The 18,950-nt window shown below is 42.2% G+C and overlaps 1 long non-coding RNA gene across 5 annotated transcripts; it reads right to left on the reverse strand.

Moving 5' to 3' along the window:
- Window positions 1-7,714: 7,714 nt before the first annotated feature.
- Window positions 7,715-17,042, reverse strand: LOC121992699. Of its 5 annotated transcripts, none has more exons than XR_006114976.1 (5): window positions 16,863-17,040; window positions 15,158-15,546; window positions 13,984-14,965; window positions 8,168-8,343; window positions 7,715-7,961 (listed from the first exon to the last, which is right to left on the reverse strand). It is a non-coding gene; the product is annotated as an uncharacterized LOC121992699 (long non-coding RNA). The 5 variants fall into 5 exon arrangements; XR_006114978.1 differs by lacking the exon at window positions 16,863-17,040 and adding an exon at window positions 15,752-15,927; XR_006114977.1 differs by lacking the exon at window positions 13,984-14,965 and having other exon boundaries at window positions 16,863-17,042.
- Window positions 17,043-18,950: the final 1,908 nt, after the last annotated feature.

The following is an 18,950-nucleotide window of genomic DNA, read 5'->3' on the forward strand; positions in this document are numbered from 1 at the left end:
TGACGAAATGAGAGTTGAGTGATTTGTAAATAAATGATGGCAGACTCAACTTTAGGTGGATTCAAACATAGTCGATTGAGTCAAGAGGTTTGAGAGCTCGAAAAAGAATTTCAGTCTACCGGACTAGCGGTTCAATCGACCAAATGCACAGGATAATTATTATTTGTCTATAAGATAGCGCTAGAATTGGATTAGTCGATCAGACTACAGGATCGGGTGATCAGAAACTACGTGGAAGTTGATCTAGCAGCGGGGATCCTGTTGGTGCAATATCCCTCAGGTCAAGGTTGACCTGGTTGACCAAGCTTGAGTCTTGATTTGGGTTTCGATGTTTGACAATACAAGACTTCGATGATATGGACAAGTGCAGGTGCAGTTGTTCATTTGGGGAGATTGTTTGGTGCAATTCTCCACTGATCAGGGCTTGATCAGTTTGGTTGTAGAAGAGTCAAGTAGGTCAAGGTTGACCAGATACTTGACTGGGAAAGTCCTAACTGGAATGTTAGGTAGAAGGAAATCCTGGTAAGTGAAGTCAGGTGGAAGTCCTAGTGAGTGAAGCTAGGTAGTGAGAAAATTCTGGTGAGTGAAGCCAGGTGAAAGTCCTAGTGAGTGAAGCTAGGCAGTTGGAAGTCCTGGTGAGTGAAGTCAAACAGATGAGAAGTCCTGGTGAGTGAAGCCAGACACAGGGAAAATCCAGATGGGTCAAGGTTGACCAGACATCTGGTGAAAGTCCAAGTAGGTCAAGGGATTGACCGGATACTTGGCACGAGGAGAAAAGTCCAAGTGGGTCAAATGGATTGACCAGACACTTGGTGAGGGAGTCCTAGCAGGTCAAGGGTGACCAGATGCTAGGCATGATGTACCAACAGGTTAAGGTTGACCGGATGTTGGTTTGAGGGGCTTGGGACTTGGTTTTGGGCAAAAACCAGCAGCTGGATCGATCAGCCGATCGATTGGCTGGAGCCCAATCGATCGGCCGATCAATTGGGGAGTCCCCGCGAGAAGCCTTCGTCCCATTCGATCAGTGGATCGATTGGGAGGCAATCACGAGCGCACAGAAGCCTGCTGGATCGATCCAGAGGCCCCAATCGATTAGTGGATCGATTGGGAAGTTGCGATTTGTCGCGATAAGCCCTGGATCGATCCGTTGATCGATCCAGGCAAATTCCCATAGCACAGAGGTGCTTTGGATCGATCGGTTGATTGATCCAAAGCCTCCCCGATCGATTGGGAGAAATCCAATCGATCGGGATCCGACCGTTGACGCGGATAAAGGCCGTTGGCGTGCATTTTCTTCGGTAGAGACTTCACGCGTTCATCTCCGATCCTCTCCAGCGAGCACAGTAGCTCTCCACATTTCTTCTCCACTCTACCGCCAGTTCTTGAAGGGTTCTTGGAGCAAGGTTTACTAGTGATCCAAGATCAAGAGGCGGGCTACAACAAGAAGTTAGGGTTAGGGTTTTCACTACATAACTTGTAAGCTTTTGCTTGTTTTTTGTTTCCCTTTTCTTCTTCTTGTATTGAGAGTGTTGTAGGGCTTCTCCGCCTTTGGTAGTTACCATAAAGAAGTGTTATTCATAGTGGAGGGTGTGTGTGTGCGTGGATCCTTGGACTAGTCACCTCTTGTAAGGTGGATACCAAGTAAAATCCATTTGTTAGAATTGTTGTAGTTGTTTCTTATATTTCCGCTGCACATCTTTGAAGAAACAAGCAACGAAGCACACGAGGAACGCGACGAGCTATTCACCCCCCCTCCCTCTAGCTACATTTCGGTCCCAACAAGTGGTATCAGAGCAAGGTCGCTCTTCACCGGAATCATCGCCGGAAGGGGTAAACATAATAAGAAGAGCTAGAGGGTGAAGAAGTTGGAGCAAAATTATCAAAGTCAAAGAATTCAAGAAGCTCAACTTCAAGATGCAATTCCAAGATGGACTTGGATTTGACACAAGGGTGGCTCCACCGTACACATCTACAAGCTTCGATCTTTGGAAATCAAGGATCGAAAACTTCTTAATGGTGGAGATAGAGCAATGGTTTGCTCTTATGGAAGGCTTTGAAGCTCTAACGAATTCAAAGGGCAAAGTTCTCAAGAGGAGCAAATGGAGCCCAGAGCAAGTCCAAAGGTGCGAAGCAAATGACAAGGTAACCAAATTATTGGTTAATTTATTGTCTAGCACAATTCTATGCAAAATTGGACAATATGAAGATGCCAAAGAGCTTTGAAGCAAGTTGGCTAAGCTCCATGAAGAACCCTCCACTATACCGAATCAAGAGGAATCCAAAGAGGGAGACTCATTGGAGCAAGACCAAGGGAGGACTTCGAAGTTGAGAGATGCTCAACTTCTGAAGAAGAAGTCCAAGAAGAAGCTTCATCTTCGAGGGAATGCAATAAAGGGAATAAGGAGGGAGCATACTCCTTATTCCATGTACAAGATGATGAAGCCTCCACCTCTAGGATTGAGGGGGAGCAATTTTTGGTGACACCGGATCAAGAAGAAGGAGAAGTCTCCACATCCGGGTCAAGAAGAGAAGAGGATGAAGAAGCTTCCACCTCCACAAGTCAAGACAAATCTATTGGAGGAGTATCAAGTTCGGATCAAGAGGAATCTTCTACCTCCGGATCAAAAGGAGAAGATGTCATCCCTACACAAGAAGGTATAAATAGTTCATTTAAAGATAAAAATTATATTATATGTTTTGAGTGTAGGGAGAATGGGCACTACAAGAGCAAGTGTCCCAACTTGGCCAAGAAGAAGGGTCAAGTGGCACCCAAGGGCAAGGAGAAGCCCAAGGAGACCATCCCCACAACAAAGAAGAGCAAGGAGCACATTGTGTGCTTCTTGTGCCAACAAAGAGGGCATTACCGAAGTCAATGCCCTAAGGGGAAGAAGGTGGTCAAGGCTCAAGGAGGAAACTCAATTCAAGGGAGAGCCTCTAAGGTAAAAAGAAAGATAACTTTTATTGAGCCTAACCCTTTAAATTATGGTAAAAAGCATCCTAGTTCTAATTTATATCATTTTAATGCTATTTACCATGAAAATAGGAGGCATGATAAAGTTAAGGAAAATCATGTAGCTTTTCATGCTAAAACCTCTCAACCTAGGGCTAGGAATGTAGATAAAAATCTAGGCAAGAACACTAAGATCAATAACTATACGCCTAGAAATAAAAACGCTCAAGGATTAAATAGAAAACCAAAATCTAGGGATTTATGGGAATAAAATCAAGTCTTGAGGTTAAGACTTGATAAAATGGAAAAGACCCTAAAAAAGATGGAAAATATCCTAATAGGGCAAAATGAGCAAAACTTAGGGCTAGGAGTATCAAAGTCATCCAATGGCCATAAAGGTTTGGGATACAAATCAAAGGTCAAGAAGGATGTAATTTCCTACCATAGAGTTCCATATAGTTATGGAACAAACCCTAGGTCTAGTGGTCAAGTCAAGAATACTAGGGAGGTTATCCCTAAGAGTATTTTTACAACAAATATGACTAAGACTTCTAAGAAGTCTAAGAAAGTCACAAAGAAGGTCACAAGGGAAGCAATCCCTAGAGTTGACCGAGAAAATGTGACCAAGGCTTCTAAGAAGTCAAACAAGGTCACTAGGAAGGTATCTAGGGAAGTTATCCCTAGTGAATACCTAGAGCATCCAAGGAGCACCAATAAGTTTTGGGTTCTTAGGAGCATTTTCTCTACCCCATAGATGGGTTAGAGAGTGTCAACTCTAAGAAGAAGGGTAGTTAACCCAACTTTGAAGAAATTGACACTCAAGGAGCATTTTCAAGGTTATTATTAACCTTTGAAAATGAAATAGATTTATGATTTACTCTTTGAAAGAGTAAAATGTGTCAAATTTGAGAAGTATTAATTTTATTTTAAAATGACACATATTGGGAAAACATAAGGAAATACCAAGTTGGGATTTTGGTATTTTCTTAGTGCTACTCTTGATGGAAGAACGAAATATGCCAATATTTGAGGAATAAGTTTAATTTTAATTGGCATAAGTTAATCAAGAGAACTAGAAATGCCAATTTAGGTTTTGGCATTTTCTTGGAGTGTTTAGAGGGCAATCTAGGTTTAATTTTAACTTAGCTAAGGTTTAAGGACACTTAGATAGGTAATCTAGGTATTTTATTTATGCTAAACCTTGCCATGATTGTTTGCCCATTATATGTCATGACATCATGATTATTTTTACATTCATACCTTATGATGAAAAAACACAAAAACAACATATCATGACATACATACGTCATGTAGTTATAGGAAATTTTCTTTTGAAAATTATTTCCTTTTGATGTATGCCATAACATTATCATGCATTATGTTTATTTCCTTAAAATTAAGGACGAATGACATTTATCAACAGGTGGTGTCAACAAGTGACATCCTAGGTGGATGTTCAATATCTACAAAATGCCTAGATAGATATGCATGATCCCTAGATAGGGAAAAACCAAATTTTACATCTCACAAAGACTCATAAGGTGACTTGTATGTGTTTTAGTGCACATTAGATACAAGTGAGATGTTAGGATGTTGAACAAAACTCAAGATGTTGATTTAGTGCATTCTTTTGAGTTTTAAGTTCATCAAAACACATAGTTATGTATTTTCCCATCATTGGGAAAGCTAATGTATAAGTCATGTGCATTAAGTCCAAGGAACATGGTGGGATATTGGTTTTGAAAATGTTTTTAAAATGATTTTGGAAAACCTTGGTGAAGGCTATCTTTTGATAGTAATCACCATTGAATAGTAATATACAAACTTGAAGAAAACACTAAGGTTTTTGTAAGTTTTCAAGTTTGTGTCAATCTTTGAAAATATGATGTATTTTTATAGAAAACTATTTTTCCATGACAATATATGCCCTAAATAATGTCTAAAATGATTTTCATGATTTTTGAAATTTTGTAGAATTTTCTAGGGGTTTCTGAAATTGGCTGAAATTGAATTTCAACAACTTCAGGTCTCCAATCGATCACCCGATCGATTGGAGTGCCTCAATCGATTAGCCGATCGATTGAGAAGGTCATTCTCGCGAGCAGAAGCTCGCTAGATCGATCAGTCGATCGATCCAGACTGGCTGAATCGATCAGTGGATCGATTCAAGGCAGTGAAATCGATTGTGACCCAACTTCAATCGATTGGGGAACCTGATTTTAGCTGGGAAAGCTGATTTTCAGTGGTTTGACCCTTGTTTAGTCTAGGAAACCATTCCTAACCTCTCAAAATACATTTGTATACATGAAAAGGGTGTTTTCATGTTGAAAATAAGGATGGATTGGTTAAGGGAGACTAAGTAGAAGTTTACGTTGAGGTTGATTCAAATTTTGAACTTTTGAACCTCAAAACTTCTAAATTTAGGTTTCCTAAAGGTTTAGGGATTCTAAGTCATTGTTGGTGCAATGACAGAAGGTACGACCATGTCTTTAGGGGGAGGTACTCTTTAAAGACATGAAAACTATTTTTCATGAACCTTGGAAGGTGGTTAACCTTCTTTTAAAAACATGCTCAAGGTTGAGCGTTTGAACTTTAATGGGGAGTGAATATCCTCATTGTTCAAGTGGTTCAAGTTGATATATGCTTATGGATGAGCATTCGATACAAATGAAGGGTATGAGACCTTCATTTGGGTTATTGGACCTTGTTAATGCTCACGGGCGAGCATTGATGATAATGAAGGGAATGTGACCTACATTATCGTGTTGATCACAACGAGTGAAGTTGTGAACAACGATGAGCAACTCTTCAGGGGGAGAGTCTCAAAGGGGAGAGTTTTCAACAAGTGAATTTGTTGATGTGTGCCAATAGGGGGAGAATGTAGGGTTTAAGTTAGACCTTCATTATCTAAGAGGGAGTTTGCCTTCTTAGTGGGAGAATGTAGGGTTTAACTTACGCTTTCATTACCTAGTGGCATGAAGGAAGTTGAGGCTATGGGAATTAGCCTAACTCAAATGTGGTATTGTCAAACATCAAAAAGGGGAAAATTGTTGGTGCAATATCCCTCAGGTCAAGGTTGACCTGGTTGACTAAGCTTGAGTCTTAGTTTGGGTTTCGATGTTTAACAATACAAGACTTCGATGATATGGACAAGTGCAGGTGCAGTTGTTCATTTGGGGACAATACAAGCTTGAGTCCTTGCAGGTTAAGGGTGACCAGATGTTAGGCATGATGTACCAACAGGTCAAGGTCGACCGGATGTTGGTTTGAGGGGCTTGGGACTTGGTTTTGGGCAAAAACTAGCAGCTGGATCGATCAGCCGATCGATTGGCTGGAGCCCAATCGATCGGCCGATGAATTGGCTGGAGCCCAATCGATCGGCTGATCAATTGGGGAGTCCCCGCGATAAGCCTTCGTCACAATCGATCAGTGGATCGATTGGGAGGCAGTCGCGAGCGCACAGAAGCCTGCTGGATCGATCCATAGGCCCCAATCGATCAGTGGATCATTGGGAAGTTGCGATTTGTCACGATAAGCCCTGGATCGATCCGTTGATCAATCCAGGCAAATTCCCAGAGCACAGAGGCACTCTGGATCGATCGGTTGATCGATCCAAAGCCTCCCCGATTGATTGTGAGCAATCCAATCGATCGGGATCCGACCGTTGATGCAGATAAAGGTCGTTGGCGTGCGTTTTCTTCGGTAGAGACTTCACGCGTTCATCTCCGATCCTCTCCAGCGAGCACAGTAGCTCTCCACATTTCTTCTCCACTCTACCGCCAGTTCTTGAAGGGTTCTTGGAGCAAGGTTTGCTAGTGATCCAAGATCAAGAGGCGGGTTACAACAAGAAGTTAGGGTTAGGGTTTTCACTACATAACTTGTAAGCTTTTGCTTGTTTTTTATTTCCCTTTCCTTCTTCTTGTATTGAGAGTGTTGTAGGGCTTCTTCGCCTTTGGTAGTTACCATAAAGAAGTGTTATTCATAGTGGAGGGTGTGTGTGTGCGTGGATCCTTGGACTAGTCACCTCTTGTGAGGTGGATACCAAGTAAAATCTATTTGTTAGCATTATTGTAGTTGTTTCTTGTATTTCCGCTGCACATCTTTGAAGAAACAAGCAACGAAGCACATAAGGAACGCGACGAGCTATTCACCTCCCCCCCTCTAGCTACATTTCGGTCCCAATAGATCCGATGTAAGCGTGATTGAACGATTGGAGTTTAAGATCGGGCGACTAGAGAACACGTGGTAATAGATTCAAAGAGGTCATTTAAAACTGACCAAGTTTCAATCGACCGATAAGTAGGGGTGAGCATTCGGTTAATTCGGTCCATAAATTAACCGAATTAACCAAAAATCGATTTAGTGTTGGCTAACCGAATCAAATCAAAGTTTTACTAAAATTGAATTAACCGAATTAGTTATTTCAGTTAACACCGAATTAACTAAATTTGTTTAAAATAACAATAAAAAGAATTTATACAAAATTAATATCAAATTAACCGAATGCTCACCCCTACCGTTAAGTTATTAGGTCGATCGAAAGGATACTGATGCGACGATAGAGGGGGGCTCACCTGGCAATGTGTCAAAAGGTTCGCCTACGGTGGCTGAGCAGAGGACGGCTACAGTGGTCGGTCGGGTCATTTAGGGTCCGATCGATAAGAGGATACAAAGGTCGGTAAGGTAATAAGCCGTCTAGTTAGGTGTAAACCCCTCTAGTTTTAAATAAATAAATAGTTTTTTTCACAAATAAATAACAGAAAATGAAAATAATCTATAAAATAATTTATTTATTTATTTTATAAGTATCTGAACTCAATGCAGAACCAGTCAAACTCAAACTAATGTGATAACCATAAAGAAGTAAAAGAAAACATGTCTTTTTATTTTAACCTCCCTCAACACTCCAAAAGAAAATCATGCGAAAAACATAGGGGTCACTGGGTCGAGTGTCTTGCTTCCATACAGTCCACTCAAGAATCCTGCCCCTCTGCCTCTGGCTCATGCTCTCCTACACCAAACAACCACAGTGAGTTTTAAGACTCAACAAGTACAAAATTCGTAAATAACAAGTACCACATATACAAACCCATGCAATTTAAACTAAGTGAACTCAAGTAAATATTTATGAACTGAAAAAAAAATGAATGAACTTTCTCAACTAAATTTCTTAAGAACTCATCTTTCAGATTTTTTTTTTCTGTTTTTTTTTCTTACCACTCAACCTCATGTCGCTTGATCAAGCTCTGTCAAACCATGGTACCAGGCTGATATGACATCCCAGTACTTTTCTGGAATCCATACCTGTCAAGTGTAGGGCACCTCGGTGCTTGTCCAAATTCCACTACGCATCAATTTGATATGGCTAAACAAGATGACTCTCGGCCCCATATCTGTCAAAGAACACTACATTCAAGTCACCTTATAAAAAAAATTATTTTTCCTCGCCTCAAATCTCAAAACCCTTTGTTTTTTTTTCAAACTAAAGTTTTGAAATAACTACTGAAACATCATAAGACATGCTTGACAATCGAAGTAATTATTCCATGTAAATCTGCTGCCGCTAGGAACCCAAAAACTCCTCTTGCTCAATTCTGCCCTAACAATACGCAGTTTGAGTTGTTTCACCGTAAAATTCATAACTTATTCATTTCTAAGACAAATCACTCCCGTTTGAACTCACACGACCCTAACTCGAAGGACTATCACCTGGACTTGATCCTAACCATGCAGACCCAAGAAAACGGCATGTACTACTCAAACCAACTTACTGGTCGTGCACAGGCAGTAAACCGGCGCACACTCACCAAATAAATTCATAACTAACTCATTTCTAAGCCAAACCGACCTCCGTTTGAACCCACACGATCCTAACTCGAAGGACTATCACCTTGACTTGATCTTAATCGTGCAGACCCAAGAGACAGCATGTACGACTCAAACCAACTTACTGGTCGTGCACAGGCAGCAAACCAGCACACTCACCAAATAAATTCATAAGTAATTCATTTCTAAGCCAAATCGACCTCCGTTTGAACCCACACACTCCTAACTCGAAGGACGATCACCTCGACTTGGTCCTAACCGTGCAGACCCAAGAAAACAGCATGTACGACTCAACCCAACTTACTGATCGTGCACAGGCAGCAAACCAGCAATCCAGCATATTTTTGGGGACCCTAGGCAGCCTTGACATGAAAGGAATATCATGAAACATCAACTTTAACATTCTAATATGTCTAAAATGAAAGAAAAATGTGTAAATCATAACATACAATAACTATGGATGAATGGTGCATAGAGAGAACTTTGTACTTGCCTTCACCTGGATATCTTACAACCACGACGTCACGAGGCGGCAAAGGAGGCTGGGGAACACACGAGCACCCCTGGATCTCTCAATTCCAAGCTTAAAAATTGACGGGGAAAACTTAGGGGGGGCCAAGGGTTCTAGGTTTTGTATCCGAGGAGGCTAGGTTATTTTAAGCTTTATATAATATGTAAACAATTGCTACACGATACTTATAAAAATATTGGTCAAAAGTCTAGCCATTAACCCCCTTTAATTTTTTTTCGAAATTAAGGATTATTTGGAGAGGAAAACTTGTTTTGTAAGAGGAAAAAAAAGGATAATCAAATAAAAAATAAAATAAAATAAAATAAAATGTGTGCACAAAAGTTGTTATTTTATTAATAAAGGTGCTATCCAATCTTTTTTATATATATATATATATATACACACACATTTCCTAAGGTACGAAAAGTAAGCTCAAGAACCCATTCTATAAAAATAGTCTTTACCTCGGTGTTCCCGTCCTCTCCTTTCAGATCTCGAAAAATCTAAAATTCTAAAAGAACTCGTCATTAAACAATTTAATTAAATCAAACAATATGATAATGGAATAAAATTCATAATATTACTACTAACAATAATACTAGAGCATGTGACTTAGTAGTGAAATTTTTCGGACGCTACAATACTCCCCCCCCCCCCCAAGAAGAATTTCATCCTCAAAATTAGTAGACTTATCGAATAGCTCAGGGTAGCGCTCCCTGATATCTGCCTCCACTTCCCAAGTAGCTTCCTCTTCTGAATGATTCAGCCACTTGACTTTGACCATTGGTATTGTTCGGTTCCGCAGCTTTCGATCTTGTCTACCCAAGACCTGTATAACCCTTTCCTCAAAAGTCAACTGCAGTGAGAGTTGTAGAGGTTCAAAGTGCAGAACGTGTGAGGGGTTCGACACATATTTCTGGAGCATCGAGATGTGGAAGACATTGTGTACAGCTGCCAGGCTCGGAGGTAGAGCTACACGATAAGCCATTGTCCCTACTCGGTCAAGGATCTCGAAAGGTCCTATGTACCTGGGTGCCAGCTTCCCCTTTTTCCCAAATCTCATCACACCCTTCATAGGAGCTACCTTCACAAAAACATGGTCCCCGACTGCAAACTCTAAGTCCCTCCTCCTTAAATCTGCATAACTCTTTTATCGACTCTGGGCAGCCCTCATTCTATCTCTAATCCTCATCACTGTAGCTACTGTCTGCTGAACAATCTCGGGACCCAACTCTGCCCTCTCACCTACCTAGGGGTGTCAAAAATGAACCCGACCCGACGACCCAACCTGAGTCGACCTGAAAAAAATCAAGTTCAGGTTGGCCATTTTCGGGTTCGGGTTGGAGAGTAAAAAATTTTCGGGTTGGGTCGGGTCGGGTTCAGGTTGACCCGGGTTGATCCGGGTTGGCTTAAATATAAGGTTTTGTGGGCTTTTTGGGGTTAAATCAAATTTTTATTTTAAAAATTTAGATGTTTTTATGTATATTAATATCATATTTGTATGATAATGATGGAGTATTGAGATAAAAGTAAAGAATTATAGGGGAAATAGCCCAAAAAAGTCATTTTGAATCGGATTTTTGGGTTATATGGGTCGGGTTTGGGTTGATCGGGTTGGTCGGGTTCGGGTTCGGGTTCGGGTTGAGGTGTTTTGGGTTGAACTCGGGTTCGGGTCGGGTTCGGGTTGGGTTAAAAAAAAAAAACTCAATCCGACCCAACCCGACCCGACCCACCCGAATTGACACCCCTACACCTACCTCATCCCAGTGAATAGGAGATCTACACTTCCTTCCATAGAGCGCTTCATATGGTGCCATTCCGATGGAAGTCTGGAAACTATTATTATAGGTGAACTTTACTAGAGGTAACTTGGCTTCCCAACTCCCTTGAAAATCGATAGCACAAGCTCGCAACAGATCCTCTAGTATTTGATTCACTCTCTCTGTCTGGCCATCAGTCTGGGGATGAAAAGCGGTGTTGAACTGTAGCTTCGCCCCCAATGAAGCATGAAGACTCCTCCAGAAAGCGGATGTAAAGCGAGTGTCCCGGTCCGATACAATCGAAACTGGAATCCCATATAATCGGACGATCTCTAGGATATATAACTCTGCATGCTGCGTCATGGTGAACGTAGTCTTAACTGGCAAAAAGTGTGTTGACTTGGTAAGACGATCCACAATCACCCAAATGGAATTAGAGCCTCTAACTGTCCTCGGCAATCCTACGATGAAATCCATTGAAATATTCTCCCATTTCCACTCGGGTATAGGGAGTGGTCTCAGTAACCCAGCTGGTCTCTGATGCTCGGCCTTAACCTGCTAGCATGTCAAGCATTCGGACACAAAACGATTGATATCACGCTTCATGCCCGACCACCAATACAACTGTTGTAGGTCCTTATACATCTTTGTGCTCCCTGGGTGGACGGAATAGGGTGATGTATCAGCCTCTGTCATGATCAGCTCTCTTAGTGCATCCGCTTTAGGGACCCAAAATCGGCCCTTGTACTTCACAATTCCATCGCTTACGGTGTATATACCACTGCCCTTCTCCTTATCTCTTAGTCTCCAGTTTTGTAATTGCTCATCACTTGACTGACCACTGCGGATGAGATCCAATAGTGTAGATTGTACAGTCAGTAAATTTAGTCTCGGTGCTCCGCCTGCTGTATATACCTCTAACCCAAGACTTTGAATCTCCCGCTGTAGAGGCCCTGGAACCGACAAACATGCAATCACTATAATCTTCCTACTCAGAGAGTCAACCACTACATTAGCTTTCCCCGGATGGTAGCTGATCTCGCAGTCATAATCCTTCACCAGTTCCAACCATCTTCGTTGTCTTATGTTCAACTCTTTTTAAGTGAAGAAGTATTTCAGACTCTTGTGGTCGATGAAGATCTTGCACTTCTCTCCATACAGGTAGTGCCGCTAAATCTTGAGTGCAAACACGACTACTGCTAGCTCGAGATCATGAGTAGGATAGTTTTTCTCATGGACTTTCAGCTGTCTAGAGGCATAAGTGATAACCATATCATTCTGCATCAATACTACGCCCAAGCCTAGCTTAGACGCGTCGGTGTATATCATATAGTTAACTTGCCCTGATGGCATAGCTAAGACAGGTGTTGATATGAGAGCTTGCTTCAAGGTATCGAAACCGTGCTGACACTTCGGGCTCCATACATACGTGGCATTCTTCTTTGTCAGCGCGGTCAAAGGCACTACAATAGAGGAAAAACCCTTGATGAACTTCCGATAATAGCCCGCTAGTCCAAGAAAACTGCGAATCTCTGACGCATTCTTCGGCACTGCCCACTCTCTGGCTGCCTCCACCTTGGATGGATCAACCTCCACTCCTTTGCTAGAAATAATGTGCCCAAGGAAGGTAACCCTCTCTAACCAAAACTCGCACTTACTGAATTTTGCATAAAGCTTACGCTCCCTTAGAACCCCCAGTACTGTCCTCAAGTGCTGACCATGCTCCTCTTTGCTCCGAGAATAAATGAGGATGTCATCAATGAAGACGATAACAAACAAATCAAGATACGACTGAAATACTCGGTTCATGAGGTCCATGAAGACAACCGTAACATTGGTTAGCCCGAATGGAATTACCAAGAACTCGTAATGGTCGTAGCGAGTCCTGAATGCTGTCTTATGCACATCTGATTCCCATACCTTCAACTGATGGTAGCCAGAATGAAGATCTATCTTTGAGAATATCGAAGCTCCTTGCAACTGATCAAATAGATCCTCCACTTTAGGCAATGGATATTTGTTCTTGACGGTCACCGAATTCAACCCTCGGTAGTCGATGCATAGCCTCATACTGTCGTCCTTCTTCCTCACAAATAAGACAGGCACACCCCATGGAGAAACACTAGGGCGTATGAACCCCTTGCCTAGCAACTCCTGAAGCTGCTCCTTCATCTCGGTAGGAGCAAGATGATATGGTGCCTTAGAGATTGGCACTGTACCTGATAGCAACTCAATAGAAAACTCCATCTCGCGATCCGGTGGGATCCCTATAATGTCATCATGAAAGACGTTTGCATAATCCCCATCAACCTCCACATTAGAAATAGAAGGATCATCCTGCACTATAGTCGTTGCAATGCTAGCTAAGAAGGATGGACAACCGTTGTCAATGAGCTTCCTCGCCTGCAAGAATGATATAAGTCGAGGCTTCCTCGAATTCTTCGCTGCCACGAAGGTGAAAGGTTCTCCACCAGGAAGACTCAGCTGGATTGTCCTGCACTGAAAGTCGATTACTGCCTGATTCATTGACAACCAGCCCATCCCTAGAATGATATCGAACTCTGGCATCGGGAATACTATCAAGTCGGCATGCATAGTATGGCCTTGCAACACCATTTCGAGATTCCGGGCGATGCTAGTCGTACTTAACTCCTCCCCAGAAGGAATTGTCACTAGTAGACTTTCTGTCAAACCCTCCTGAGCAATCTCCTTCCGATGCGCAAACGCATGCGAAATAAAAGAGTGGGTAGCCCCTGAATCAAATAGGGCTTCGGTGGCTACTCCCAGAACCAATACTCTGCCTGCACTCAAGTAATAGGCATACACATAGGACGATAGTTGCACAAAGCATGAAAGGAGCTAAGGTTCAAATGATAAGGTAGCATAGATTACTATCTCAAATATTCGAAAGCCTAAAATAAAGCGCATATGGTTACCTGTAATCAAGGTAGTGTCTGGGTCAGCCTCCTCGGTCTTCATCACATAAACCCTCCCGGTCGCGGGCCCCCTCAGCTATGGGCAATCAAAGGACAGGTGGCTCGGCTGCTTACACTTGTAGCATACTCTGGCTCCTATCAAACACTTCCCTGCATGCTGGCGTCCACAAGTTTGACAAGTAGGTTTCTCTCGCTGCATCGTAGGCTTCAAAGCCTGCTGACCCTGTGGCTTCCCTAAACTGTACGATTTCTCTTTCCCTTGCGGCCTCGAAGGTCCAGTAAATTGTCTCTTCACCTGTGACTGCGGTTGTGAATAAGACGGTCTCTTCCTCTGTGCTTCCATTTGTAAGTCCCTCAGTGTCTGCTCTGACCTGAAGGCCCTCTTCAGTGCTGCGGCATAATTTGCAGAATCCGACATCAACACAATGCTGCGAATAACGGGACTCAAGCCATCCAGAAAATGCTGTAGTTTCTCCGTAGGGTTATCAGCAATGAGGGGTGAAAAGTGGCAGCTCCTATAAAACTTCTTGACGTAATCCGCCACAGACATATCTCCCTGTTGGAGATTCCTAAACTACCTCTTCAACCATGCTTGTACATCTGGTGTAAAGTACTTGTCGTAGAAAATCTTTTTGAACTCCTCCTAGGTCAAAGTCTCCATATTCACAGTCCTTTTTGCCCCTTCCTACCAAAGGGCAGCATCCTCCTTCAACTGGAAGATAGCGCAACTAACTCTGGCTACATCCTCCAATCTCATGTAACGGAAAATCGTCTCCAAGGATTTGACCCATCCCTTAGCAATGAATGGATCGGTGGAGCCAGTGAACTCCGAGGGCCCCATCTTACGAAATTTCTCATATGGCATCTCAATCCTCGCCGCCTGAGAGGTGTCGGCATTTTGACGAAGTAAATGAGCCAGACCAGCTAACACCTGCTCACTGGCATTCAATGGCGGCGGTGTATTTTGGCGTCTAGGAGGCATCTGGGGATACATCACAACCCCTACTTAGTCATAGCATGCTCAGATAAAATAATTATATACATAACCTCATATCATCAACAAAGCATCATACAATAAGGAAATCAACAAAATCAACGTTATAAAATACTCAACATTAAGAACCATTTAATATAGCTCAACCATCAAACAGAGATATAGATAGCAAAAACTCACAGACTTTGGGGCGTGACTTCTTGAGTTTTCTGCATCTATCTGTAGGCACAACCCAAACCAGGACCTTGCTCTGATACCAAATGTAAACCCCTCTAGTTTTAAATAAATAAATAGTTTTTTTTCACAAATAAATAACAGAAAATGAAAATAATCTATAAAATAATTTATTTATTTAGTTTATAAGTATCTGAACTCAATGCAGAACTAGTCAAACTCAAACTAATGCAATAACCATAAAAAAGTAAAAGAAAACATGTCTTTTTATTTTAACCTCCCTCAACACTCCAAAAGAAAATCATGCGAAAAACATAGGGGTCACTGGGTCGAGTGCCTTGCTTCCATACAGTCCGCTCAAGAATCCTGCCCCTCCGCCTCTGGCTCATGCTCTCCTACACCAAACAACCACAGTGAGTCTTAAGACTCAACAAGTACAAAATTCGTAAATAACAAGTACCACATATACAAACTCATACAATTTAAACTAAGTGAACTCAAGTAAATATTTATGAACTGAAAAAAAAATAAATGAACTTTCTCAACTAAATTTCTTAAGAACTCATCTTTCAGATTTTTATTTCTGTTTTTTTTTCTTACCACTCAACCTCATGTCGCTTGATCAAGTTCTGTCAAACCATGGTACCAGGCTGATATGGCATCCCAGTACTTTTCTGGAATCCATACCTGTCAAGTGTAGGGCACCCCGGTGCTTGTTCGAAGTCCACTACGCGTCAATTTGATATGGCTAAACGAGATGACTCTCGTCCCCATATCTGTCAAAGAACACTACATTCAAGTCACCTTATAAAAAAAATTATTTTTCCTTGCCTCAAATCTCAAAACCCTTTGTTTTTTTTTCAAACTAAAGTTTTGAAATAACTACTGAAACATCATAAGACATGCTTGACAATCGAAATAATCATTCCATGTAAATCGGCTGCCGCTAGGAATCCAAAAACTCATCTTGCTCAATTCTGCCCTGACAATACGTAGTTTGAGTGGTTTCACCGTAAAATTCATAACTTATTCATTTCTAAGACAAATCGCTCCCCGTTTGAACTCACACGACCCTAACTCGAAGTACTATCACATGGACTTGATCCTAACCGTGCAGACCCAAGAAAACGGCACGTACTACTCAAACTAACTTACTGGTCATGCATAGGCAGCAAACCGGCCCACACTCACCAAATAAATTCATAACTAACTCATTTCTAAGCCAAATCGACCTCCGTTTGAACCCACACGATCCTAACTTGAAGGACTATCACCTTGACTTGATCCTAACCATGCAGACCCAAGAGACAGCATGTACAACTCAAACCAACTTACTGGTCGTGCACAGGCAGCAAACCACCGCACACTCACCAATTAAATTCATAAGTAATTCATTTCTAAGCCAAATCGACCTCCGTTTGAACCCACATGATCCTAACTCGAAGGACGATCATCTCGACTTGATCCTAACCATGCAAACCCAAGAAAATAGCATGTATGACTCAACCCAACTTACTGATCATGCGCAAGCAGCAAACTAGCAATCCAGCATATTTTTGGGGACCCTAGGCAGTCTTGACATGAAAGGAATGTCATGAAACATCAACTTTAACATTCTAATATGTCTAAAATGAAAGAAAAATGTGTAAATCATAACATACAATAACTATGGACGAATGGTGCATAGAGAAAACTTTGTACTTGCCTTCACCTGGATATCTTGCAACCACGACGTCACGAGGCGGCAAAGGAGGCTGGGGAACACACGAGCACCCCTAGATCTCTCAATTCCAAGCTTGAAAATTGACGGGGAAAACTTAGGGGGGCGGCGACCAAGGGTTCTAGGTTTTGTATCCGAGGAGGCTAGGTTATTTTAAACTTTATATAATATGTAAACAATTGCTACACGATACTTATAAAAATATTGGTCAAAAGTCTATCCATTAACCCCCTTTAATTTTTTTCAAAATTAAGGATTATTTGGAGAGGAAAACTTGTTTCGTAAGAGGAAAAAAAAGGATAATCAAATAAAAATAAAATAAAATAAAACGTGTGCACAAAAGTTGTTATTTTATTAATAAAGGTGTTATCCAATATTTTTTTTTATATATATATATTTCCTAAGACACGAAAAGTAAGCTCAAGAACCCATTCTATAAAAATAGTCTTTACCTCGATGTTTCCGTCCTCTCCTTTCGAATCTCGAAAAATCTAAAATTCTAAAAGAACTCGTGATTAAACAATTTAATTAAATCAAACAATATGATAATGAAATAAAATTCATAATACTACTACTAATAATAATACTAGAGCATGTGACTTAGTAGTGTAATTTTTCGGATGCTACACTCAGATAATACGGTAAGATATCCAGGCGCTTAGTGTGGAGCAACATGACATCAAGGAGACCAGAGAGTTTGTCCGAACGAGAGGACATGCTACTACACTCAGTCACCGCCAGGAGGAACAGCTGAGGTCAACAGAACAGAGGAATCCCAGCCGAGCGGCCATCTCGCTCGGCCAAACAACGGGACCTGGTCATCAACGGAGCAGAGGAGTCTCGACCGAGCGACTACCCCGCTCGGCCAAGAAGCGGAACCATTGTTATATCTTTCGATATCCTTTAGGGAGATAGTACCGCTGACACGAGATATGGTTGACAGGCAGATCGTACGACAAAAGCTTCTACTACCTTGTCAATGATATGCATGCCCTGTTAAGGTATAGTGACAGAGGTACTTTCCTGACAGGTCCCTTCATAGGACATATTGGAGAACGTGTCCATGCCTCGAGGAGCATGCACATCGCCCACCAGGGCTCTATATAAAGGGGGATTCATCACCGACGGAGGTATGCGTGATTATTGTTTGCCCTTGCGTTATTGTTGCTCCACTTTCCTCTATATTTTTGGTGACTGACTTGAGCGTCAGAGGGCCAACGTCGGGAACCTCTTCTCTGGCTTGGTATTGACATTACTTGTTTTACAGAGTGGATTGCGTTCTATAGCCAGTCAGCGTAACAACCACATTCCCAGCTTTCCACCCTCCCCATTTTCGGACAAGATCATTTTGGTGCCGTCTGTGAGAACTTAGCCTGCATCCGAAACAAGAAAATAGAGGCTGCTGGATGACTCACCACGGTGACGCTGACCAAGGAGGAGCTCGACATGCTTATACAAGCCCAAGCGGCAAGGATAGTCTAGCAACAACAACAACAAGCGTTGGTCGAACGCCAAGCGCATGAGCTCGCAGCATCAAGTAGAATATGGAGACCGAGCGTAGCGTACATTCGCTCAAGGGAAGAACAAGAAGCCGGCAGACACATATGGGGAGGTACCCAATGCGACGATCCCTTTCCATCGAGCACTGTTCCGGACTCCATCAGAGGAAAGGGGATGAGCAAACAAGGATTGAGAATCTTCCTCGGACGACGCACCCGTTCGGGACGCATGAAAGGGGAAGGCACCAAGGGACGATGATTTGCCCGAGCGGATCAATCAACAATTCTCGGAGGAGATTCTGGATGACCCTCTGCCCAGGTATTACATCCTGCTGACTATCAGGGAATACAACGGAAGCACCGATCTGAACGACCACTTGGCCAAGCTTGACAACGCGGCCACACTTCATCAGTACATCGACGGGGTGAAGTGTCGTGTCTTCCTTACCACTCTCTCCGGATTAGCACAACGTTGGTTTAAGAGATTGCCAAACGAATCAATCCACAACTTCAAGGACTTTCGAGCGGCGTTTCTACACCACTCGCTAGTAGTCGTCGCCACCAAAAGACAAGCGTCAAT

Source organism: Zingiber officinale, chromosome 6B, assembly GCF_018446385.1.
Source record: "Zingiber officinale cultivar Zhangliang chromosome 6B, Zo_v1.1, whole genome shotgun sequence".
In the NCBI taxonomy this organism is placed as follows: Eukaryota; Viridiplantae; Streptophyta; class Magnoliopsida; order Zingiberales; family Zingiberaceae; genus Zingiber; species Zingiber officinale.